Raw genomic sequence first — 10758 nt, 5'->3', positions numbered from 1 at the left:
AAGTATCAATAATTCCTTTAAAACAGAACGATCACTCATCCCATGTTTTGCTTCAAATTATACAACTTCACTAATGCCGATAACTTCGTGTACTTTTCTACAACCAGGGTACACTGTTTGATCTCCATCCCCAATCACATTGGCAAACTCATACGGATCCGAACCAAAATCACCAAAATCATTATCATCCATATCAATTTCTTCAGACACAAAACTGTACCTACTATGGCCATCATCTTCTTCAACATTTCTACTAGCATTAGTAGTTGCTTCCCAAGGTTCTCCGTGAAATGTCCAATTCTTATAGCTTTGGTCAATTCCATTAAAGTATAAGTGATCCCTTATAATTCCAACCCCAAACAACTTCAAATTAACACATTTAACACATGGACAACGGATATGTGTTGTAGTTAGAAGATTTTCTACAGCAAAGTTCAAAAATGCTTCCACCCCAAATTCATATGCCTTCGATCTTCTATCCGAGTGCATCCATGACTTATCCATCTCCGACACTATAACCTATTATCTATAATAAAGTGAAAATACAGGCAATGACCATCACTATAGCAGATTATACAATGATCTAATCGCAAGTAATACACAACAGAGACGACGGGTTTTAAACAAAAACAGATGTATTTGGCATATATAGACGACGGATTTTCAACAGACGTCGTCTATTATAAGTAATACAAACGACGGTTTATGAAAAAACCGTCGTGTATAAGTAATACAACGACGGTAGTTTAAAAAAACCGTCGTGTAATCGTCGTCGTACGCCTTAAAATTCGTCGTGTCTCAGTTTATTTTCAAGAACACAAAACCCATTAAGAACACAACATATATATGAAACCAAGCAAGAAACCAACATATACATGAAACCAAGCATGAAAACAATAAATCCATTCCCAATTCAACATAACATAGGGTGATTAAAAGATACGACAAAATTAAATCCATTCCCAATTCAACATAACAGATAATGTAATCCATGAACCCATTAAACAGAAAATCCATGAACCCATACCTATAAGCACATTATTAACAGATCGCAAAGCATACACATAAAACCCTTTAACAAAACAACCTAATATCATTCAATGAATTTACAAGGGGAAGATAGGGTTTGTACTTACAGGTTGGACGAGCTCACAGATTCGACGGAGCCTGGAGAGTGCAACTTTTAATTAGAGCAGAAGTGAGAGAGCGAAATGTTATGTCGCGCGAAATCTGAAAATTTTAGGTTTCAGGGTTCGAAGTATAAGAATAAGAGCCAAATCTAAAAAAATTTAGGTCGCGCGAAAATTTTTAGAGCTCGCGCATTTTAAAACGTCGAAAGAAAAACCAAGGCGAAAGTTCTACAAGTACCGACGTAAATTTAATATTCCACGACGGAAACTTCATTTTTCGGATTAAGAACGTAAGGCCGTTCATTTTGAAGCTTCATTTTTCGGATTAATTTTAAATTTATTTTGAATTTTTTATATAACGACGACTGAAAAACCACGTCGGTGTTAAGAAATTAAAGACGTTGTAAATTATATAAACCGACTTACATATTAAAATGACGTCGTTTAAAGCGTAAACCATGTCGTATGTTTTTCTGTACGACGTAAAATATGTATTCCACGACGCAACCACCGTCGTTAAAAATTAATACCCTAAACCCATAAAACTAAATTATACAATTTAAAAAATTAAGTTTATAAAAGGTTTTATGGTTTTAAAGCCTACATATACCCTAGACTACCCAAAAATTATACTTTAAAAATAAACCCCAATAAATAACAACCCTAATCTCTAAACCCTAGACTCTAAACCCTAAACCATAAAACTAGAAGTGATTTTATGACTCATCAAAACAATTTTGTTTTGGATGGTCATTTTAAATTTTTGTTATTCAAAATGAATTTTTTCAAGGTTTATGTGGAAGAAAATATATCAATGACTTCATAGGAGTTGACTTTTCAATTTTCTGATTTATTTTAAATTTATTTTGAATATTTTGATATAAAAATAATAAAATATTCTTACCACAACAACAAACCACGTCGGTGTTAATAAATTGTAGACGTTGTAAATTGTAATAGACTACTAAGTCGTTAAAATGACGTCGTTAAAATGAGAAACCATGGCGGCTATTTAACTATACGACGTAAAATATATATTCCACGACTTAACCGCTGTCGTTACATAAACGTCGTCGATGATACCCTGAACCCTTAAGAAATTGAAGATTTTGTAAACCATAAACGACTCAATTGTTCAAAGAACGTCGTCTAACTATATTTTTACGTCGTATTTGTTTAAAACACGAAACAACAAAATACGACAGTTTTTGACTTTATTAGGTCGTTGGAAAAGTATTACACGTCGGTTAAGCAATTTGTATGTTTGTTTTTTTTTTTTAATTTAAGAAAACCTCAACAAATTTTTACATTACATATTATAGAGAAAATTTGTACATTATACATAAATATCAAGTGTTCAATAATTGCCCTGTTTAATAATTTGGAAAACAAACTCTGCCCATTCATTCCGGACTTCATCAATGGCTTCTTGGGGGTATGAAGCTTCCTGGTTTCCCTTGGCATACTGCATAAACAATGACTATTAGGGTTTATAAATAAAAAGAAATTCAATCACAGACGACGATATTTTTCATAACCGACGTAGTATATCCATTCAACGACGTTAATTTTACATGACCGTCGTTGATAATACAAAAAACGACGTGAAATGGATGAAGGTAATTTCTTCTTACCTTATTCTCAAACCCCAAGGAAGGATCCATGATGATGTCCCTCATGAAGCGCATCACATAATACCCGCATTCGACATTGCTGGGTTGCTTTGGTGTGCCTGACAGAGTTTTCCAAATGACTGCCTTACGGCCTGGTCTGGCTATGTGAGAATTATAAATTTTTATAGCACTGGTTCACGATGTTTTTGGCCTCTTCATCGACCACACGATTTCCTGGCAGAGGATCCAGAAAATAGACGGTTTCTCTCTTTGCTCTTACAATCAGCAAGATCCAATGACGGCTGCACAAAATTAATATAAAAACGACGGTTATTTACAAAAACGACGTATTATAATATTTCACACGACGAAATAAAGTAGCAATCGACGACATTATACATTTATCACGACGATAAATAACTACCGACGTGGTTAGTAGTTTCAAACGACTAAATAAAATAAAACACCGACGTGGTTAGTTTATAAGCTGTCATTTATTGAAAATCATAAAAACAAAATCCTAAGGAGACTAACCCTGGATTGTAAGGCATCATGAAAATCTGTTCACCGTCTGTCTTCTGAAGTCGAGCTGCTACCAGTCGTGATCTTTCAGTTATTGTGCCAGAGTTGGCACTAACTGTAGCAGGGTCGATAAAGCCAACCATGCTGCACATATTGGCTTGTTTCAAAACATCGTGTAAGTACCTAAATACATAAAATAATATAAACAAGTCAGCACAAACAAACACGACGGTTATGTATAAAAAAACGACGTATTATAATATTTCACACGACGTACTGAAATAGATGAGGACGTTATAATATATTTATCACGACGGTAGTTAGTTAAGACGACGTGGTTAGTTAGTTAAGACGACGCAATATATAAACCAACGAGGTATTATTTTAGAAGTACAAACCTCATATATACAGCCAATACAGTAGCTCCAATTTCTTCCATGCCTGCAAATTGTGTAATATCTTCAGGCAGGAGGAAGGTATCGCGCTCACCACCAAACACCTCCTTATCAATTGTAAATTGGAGTGTCTTATCCTCAGGCAGGAGTGTCGTTTCCACAAAACGACAAAGAGTTTTTAAAGAAGATGGCGCCTCCATATTTGAATAAGCACCAACTTCAATAACCTGTTTAAAGAAATAAAAAAAATGACGTGGTAATTCAATAAAGACGACGGTTTAAGGAATAAAACGTCGTCTTAAAAGTATTTAAACGACGGTGAAAAAACTGTCGTGGTAATTCAATAAAGACGACGGTTTTATGAATAAAGCGTCGTCTGAAACCATTTAAACGACGGTGCAAAAACCGTCGTTTAAATATTTTATTACGTCTTAAAAAAATTCCGCCGTCTAAGTTTTAAACAAACGACGGATTAAATAAAAATATCGACGTTTGAAATTTTGAAAAACAAATAAAAAAGGCAAAGTTATGTGAACATACCTTGTCGTCATGCTTTTCTTCATCTTCTTTCTCATTTTCTTCTTCCTTCTCTTCATCTCTTTTTTCTTCTTCCTTCTCTTCATCTGGCTGATGTTTCCCCATTTTGGCAGTATCATCCTCCAAATGTAGGGATCTCACATCACCTCCAGAGCAGCTAGCTTTGTCAGACATTGGATTTTTGGGGCTTTGGCTAATTCTTGGTTTAAGCATGCTTGGATCAAAATTGGGAATTAATTGGGAAAGCTGACTCAGGAAATGCTCCCTCTCAGCCTCTACCAATTGTTTTGTCCTAGCCTCCATCCTTAAGGCCTCTTCCCTTGCCTTAGCCTCCATCTTTTTAGTCTCTTCTTGAAGGAGAACTCTTAAACTGTCCTTCAAACGGTCGTCAAAGCTCACCCTCTGTGGTTTGGGCAAATTGAAATATTGCCTTGGGGAAACACCAGCACCAACTCCCCTCACTCTGCCTGGATGCTCGGGGCCCAAAGCCATGGTCAGCACATCATTGCTGCCATCTACTCTGACTTTGCCTTCCGAGACTTGTTTCTGCAATTCATCCTAAAACAAAGATAAACAAAAAAACACACGACGGTTATTTATGTACAAACGACGTATTATATAATTTCACACGACGCAATAACGTATAAACCGACGTTATTATAACCGACGTCTTATGCTATAATTAAAGAAAACAGAGTAGTGATTCCTATTTAGACCGTTAACGACGTTTTTAAAAAAGTTTCGACGTGGTAATATCATTCAAACGACGCGAAAATGAACCACCGACGTCTTATGCTATAATTACAGAAAATTAGTAGTGATTCCTATTTAGACCTTTAACGACGTGGTAATATCATTCACACGACGAAAAATATAACATACGACGTAATAAGAATAATTCACAGTTTAATAAAAATTTAAAACAGAGTGATAGTAGGCTTACAATTAATTTTGCTTTCTCTGCCACCTTTGGATCAGGGATGTTACCATGTTTGTCCTGTCTAGCTCTCTTCCATAAGGTAGATCGATCAATTTCTACCCCAGGCATGGTTTCCTCCAATTGATCCTCCAATCCAGCATATCCTTTTCGAGACAATCGATGATTGTACTCGAGTTTCTCCCTAATCTGTGCATGTTGAGAATGCACAGACTCAAAATCTTTGGATAGTCTTGAAGCTACAAAGGCATCCCATTGTGCTTTCTCTATGAATTTATATGTTTCAGGGGGTTGGCTTAATTTCTCCCTGTCATTGGTGTATGGAAGGATATAATGCCTCGTTAGTGTAGACTTGAAATCCTTCCATTTCTTGGAAGTAGAAGCTAAAACAGAGGTCTTGCCCCCTTGGCCTACGACAAAAGCCATGTCAACTGCTTCCCAAATCTGCTCCTTTATATCCTTGGGGATTTGGGACCATTTCTTGTCCACAAGTGGGATCCTGGAGCGTGCCAACACACCAATATACGACTGCATCTCAATATGTGCTTGGCCAACACCTTTCCCCCTTTTATTGTACTCAACAATTGGCCTCAGTTTCTGAAGCTTTCTCTTCACAACACGAGGCATTGTGCTCATACCTCGACCAGTCTTTGAATCATCAGAGATTGTTGTCTGGCTGGTTGGTTCTGTCTCAGCAGATGATGAAGCAAACTTCATCTTCTTCGAAGACTTCATCTCCTTCGAAGACTTGTCTTGAGGAGCTACCATTCCAAGCTTCTTGGAGCCAGAATCCTTAGTTTGTTGTTGAGAAACCATTAAGAACACAAACGACGGTATTAAAAAAATACGACGTATGATATGATTTTAGACGACGCAATGAAATAATCTCAGACGTAATAAATGTTTAAAACCATTATTTATATAACGTTGTGGTATATATGTTCACACGACGTCAATAGTAATACACCGTCGTGGTAAACTATTATTTATATAACGTCGTGGTATTTATGTTCATACGACGTCAATAGTAATACACCGTCGTGGTATTAACATTCACACGACGTAAAACAATAAGATATTTTGTCGTCTATATTAGATACCAACCCTAGTTTCTTTTTCTTTATATTTTATCAAATAAGGGAAAAACAAAAACCATTGTTCAGAGAAATCAAACCTGCAATTAAACAAGCATATAAAAAAAGACTATTATTTTAAAAACAACTTTGTCAATTTTCAGACGACGCTAGAACAACTGACGAACCGTCGTGGTCTACCGTCGTCTTATTTAGTTGAGGTAGTTGTCTTCAAAGTTGGAAACTTTCCCTCTTTGTCTGTATATTTTATCAAACTTGGAAAGAAGTAAAATGATTTTGGCCAGAAAAAAGGTAAAAAGATTTTTCAAACAAAAAACGTATGAGCATGCAAAACAGTAACCAAAATAGTGAAAATGAAAGCTTACCTTTTGCGTGCAATGAAAGCAAGAGGAAGATGATCGATGTTTAAGTTCAAGGACGACGAAGAAGACGAGAGGAAGACGATGAGAAACTCTGACAATGCTCTGACAAGGAAAAAAGACGAAAAGGTTTCTCTGGAGATTGAAATTTTTAATCGGGTTTGGAAACAGTGCATGTGTAAGTCCAAAAGTTGTTTACATATAAAACCATTTCAAAAAAATAATACGGCGGTTACATTTAACAACGTCGTTTTTAACTAACACGACGCAATATTTTTCGTTCGACGTGGAATCATTTCATTTAACGTCGTAGGTTTAATATAACCGACGTGGATTTTAATTTTTAAATTATGAATAGAATTTTTTTTTTCCCGTGACCTTTCAGTTTATTTTTCAATTACAGTGCGTTATAAATAGAGTTTTTTTTCCGGAGGAAATTTAAAACGAAGGAAATTAATATTCTGCAATATGTAAAGTTTCTTTTTTGGATGACAGATTTAAATAAAATAAGAATATAAAAACAACTAATGTGTAAGTCAAGTAGACGAAAAGTTGCTTACATATAAAACCATTTCAAAAAAATAATACGGCGTGGAGTTCTGTAATATACGTCAGTAATACCGACGTTGATTTTACAATTTAAACGGCGGTTTTTTGGTAAGGACCGCCGTTAGTTTTAAAAATTTATTCTATAAATTTGTCGCTTTCATTCATTTTCGCGGTTTACATTTAGGGTTCCAAGTTCTTCCTCTCTCAGAGACACTGTCTCTCACATCTCAAAGACAATAATTTGGAGGTCTTTCTCAAAGAGAAATTGAGCTTACATTTAGGCTAGTTGACAAGAAGAAGCTTGTCAACTAGCCTTCTCACTTCCTTGATCAAGCCTGATAGGACACTTAGTGCTTCTGAATACTCCTTGCTTTCCATCAAAAGAGATGCAAGCCTGGCCTCCACTCGCTGTCGAAGGAAAGTTCGCTTCTCAGGGAAATCTGAAGATCAGATGTGCCTGATCCTCTGCTTGATTTTTTTGACTAAGAAGATCCGTCAGATTTGTGATAGCCTCTTCCTTTATCCGTAGAGCTTCAGAAGAAGAAGATGGGTTTCAAGAATGCGATAGAGAATAGAAATGGCTTCAGATGGCCTCTAAAGCATGAGCAATCGAATCAGTAGTTGCTGGGAGATATGATGAAGACATTGTCAATGCTTTGAACTATACAAGTCTTGCAGAAAGATAAAGGACCAAACTGTTAAAGAAACTGAAACAACGGCGGTTTTCTGTTCTACCGTCGTCTTTTCTCGTCGTCTATATAAAGGTAAGATGGCGGTAGATTTATAATTACCGACGTAGATTATTTTGTTAAACGACGTAATATATTTGTTGAGCGACGTTGATTTGTTTTTTAAACGTCGTTAGGTATAATATAACCGTCGTTGAAAATTGTCTCTCTGATTGCAAATTTGCAACGACGTTAGGTATAATATTTGTAGATACACAAACGCACACACATCATCAACTTCCAAAAAATTGTCTCTCTGATTGCAAATCTGTGTCATCTGTTAAGATTATGATGTGGAACAGAGTTCCATCTGGTAAGATTTCGTAACCCTTGGGATCTCAGACAAATCTGATTATGTCGGCGGTGTTCTATATAAACCGTCGTGGTTATTTCAACCGACGTAGGATAAGAAAATCAAAGAAAAAATTGTTAACAAAAATTCTTATTAAGACGACGGTTTAAATTAAAGGTACGACGTATAAAATGAATAAATACGACGTTAAATTTTATTGTACGATTTAAAGATAACGTCGTAGAACTATACGAGAATGACGTCGATATATTTATATTTTCCGTCGTTGTACATTAATTTAATACGGTGATATTTTGAATTTTAAAGCCGTGTATTTGTTTGTAATTATACGGCGTCTTATACGAAACCATCGTCGTGTTATTTTATGAGTAAAAACGGCGGTTTTTATTGAAATTGTCGTCTTTACTTTCTACGTCGGTCGATTCATAACTTCTGCCGTTCTTTGTTGGCATTGATTTTACACTGCGGAAATCTGTTTCAAATAGACGTCGGTTGTTTAATTAGGTACGTCGTTGTTTTTGAACAGCCATTTGAATCTCCATTTTTTAGTTGTCTAAGGTTGTATTACGCGACGGTGTTTTTAGAACCGTCGTCTTTTTAAAAACCACGACGGTTTTCACTTAGACCGTCGTTGTTTTCTGGTCGTCTTTTTCACTTTTTGTAGTAGTGAAAGTTTCATATTGGGCATTCTAAGCCGTGCATCTTACTTTAGAAATCCTAAGGCCTCTACACCCATTGCCAAATGGTTTTGAGTTGCATGCACCAAATTTATCAATTTTGTTTTGAGGTCTTAACCCCTCAGTTTATTTGGTCTGCTCAACCATTAATGTTTATGCTTGGAAACTTCAAATTCTCATTCTTCCCAAATTACAGGTTTTAGGGGTAAAAAGAAGGCAGGTTTCTATTGGTTCTGGCTCCAAATCAAGAGACAAGGTTGTTATTGTGGAGGAGATGACTCTACAAAGTGTTTTTGACAAATCAATAGTAGCTTCTACATTGCTGATCGCGTGCTCAATATAGTAGGATATGTATGTCTTACAAATCCAATTTACGATTAACATTTTCTTTTTTGAGTTGTGAACATATATATCATGAATCTTTCAACAACTTAATTAAATGAGTGCTATATTTTTTCAGGCATGGGAGTTATGGAAAGAAGGCAGGGGGCTAGAGCTAATGGATCCAACACTAAAGGATTCATGTACTGAAGATCAATTGTTAAGATGCTTCCAAGTTGGTCTGTTATGCGTGGAAGATCAATTGTTAAGATGCTGGCTTTTCTTGATTTTCAAACCCAGCAGCCTCCATAGACCCATCATCCAAAGCATAAGGCTCGTTTTCAACTGGGTTTAGCCTAATCTTGAGACCTCGTCAGTTTTTGGGTTCTCCATGAATAGGATAGAAGCCACCGAATTCGGGGAGTGGAGTGGAGAGATTTGGGCAGCTGGGTCTGGTATGTTGAAATGTAAGTGGTGAGCTGATAGAAATGTAATTAGGCCTATTAAGCTAAATGGTGTATTCACTTAGTCACTGAAATTGACAAGTGTTAGGCATTAGTACTGTAAAGTTGCGATAGTCACATGTAATGCTCCTAGAGAGCAGTTTTGCATGTAAGGCTGTGATTCTCAGTGATGTAAGAGAATTCAGCGATTCTCTCTACGGTTACATAGCTCACACTGAGCTTGCTCATTTGGTAAGAGAGCATGAAATAGAAAATACACACACGATTTGATTCTCTCAGTATTCTTTCTTCTCTCCTCACTATTCTTCACAAAACTCTAACTTGGGAGTAGGGAAAAGGGAGGGTGGGGACAGAGAGATCAAAGGTGGAGGGTGGGGGAGATGGAAGAGGAAGGAGGGGAAGAGGAGGAAGAGAGGGGAGACGGAAGGGGAAGGATGGGGGAGGGAAGGGGGAGGTCGAGGTTGATTGATTTTATTTATTTTTTAAAATTTTAAATGTTAAATATTTCTTTTCTTTAAATTTTAAAAGCTATTTTTTTTGAAAAATTTAAATGTTTAATTTTAGGTAGGTAAGGTTTTTTTTCAAAATTTTTAAAATTTTTGAAAATGACAAATTTACCCTTAATTTTGATGAAATTTTGGATGGAATTTGAAAAAATTGGCGATTTAAAACAATTGGAATCCGTAATTTATCGAAAATTTTGTTAAGGAGTTAAATTAACAATATACAAATAGTTCAAGGTGCAAAACTGTAAAAAATCCTAAAATCAAAGAAGAAAAATGCAACTGAAGAAAACGACTTGACTAGTTTTCCTTACATCTGATTGGAAAAGTCTACAAAGTCAAGTTCACAAATTCTGAGACAAATTTAGGAGAAAGTTAAACAATCTGACGATAAAGTTAATAAACAATTTGAACAAAAAATTTAATGGAAAATTTGGTGCATCTTTTGGACACGTAAGTGATGTCAATTTGCTGACTTAATTATAAAATTAATTATTCAGATCATAATATGAAATCAATTTGCTGACGATAAAGTTCTGAAAATTCATGTTAACAACGAAATCTCAGTCTCTGTCTAGGTATGACATCACTTTCGACAGAGAGAGAAGAAACACAG

Source organism: Prunus persica, chromosome G6 (assembly GCF_000346465.2).
Source record: "Prunus persica cultivar Lovell chromosome G6, Prunus_persica_NCBIv2, whole genome shotgun sequence".
NCBI lineage: Eukaryota > Viridiplantae > Streptophyta > Magnoliopsida > Rosales > Rosaceae > Prunus > Prunus persica.
This window is presented reverse-complemented; position numbering follows the sequence as displayed.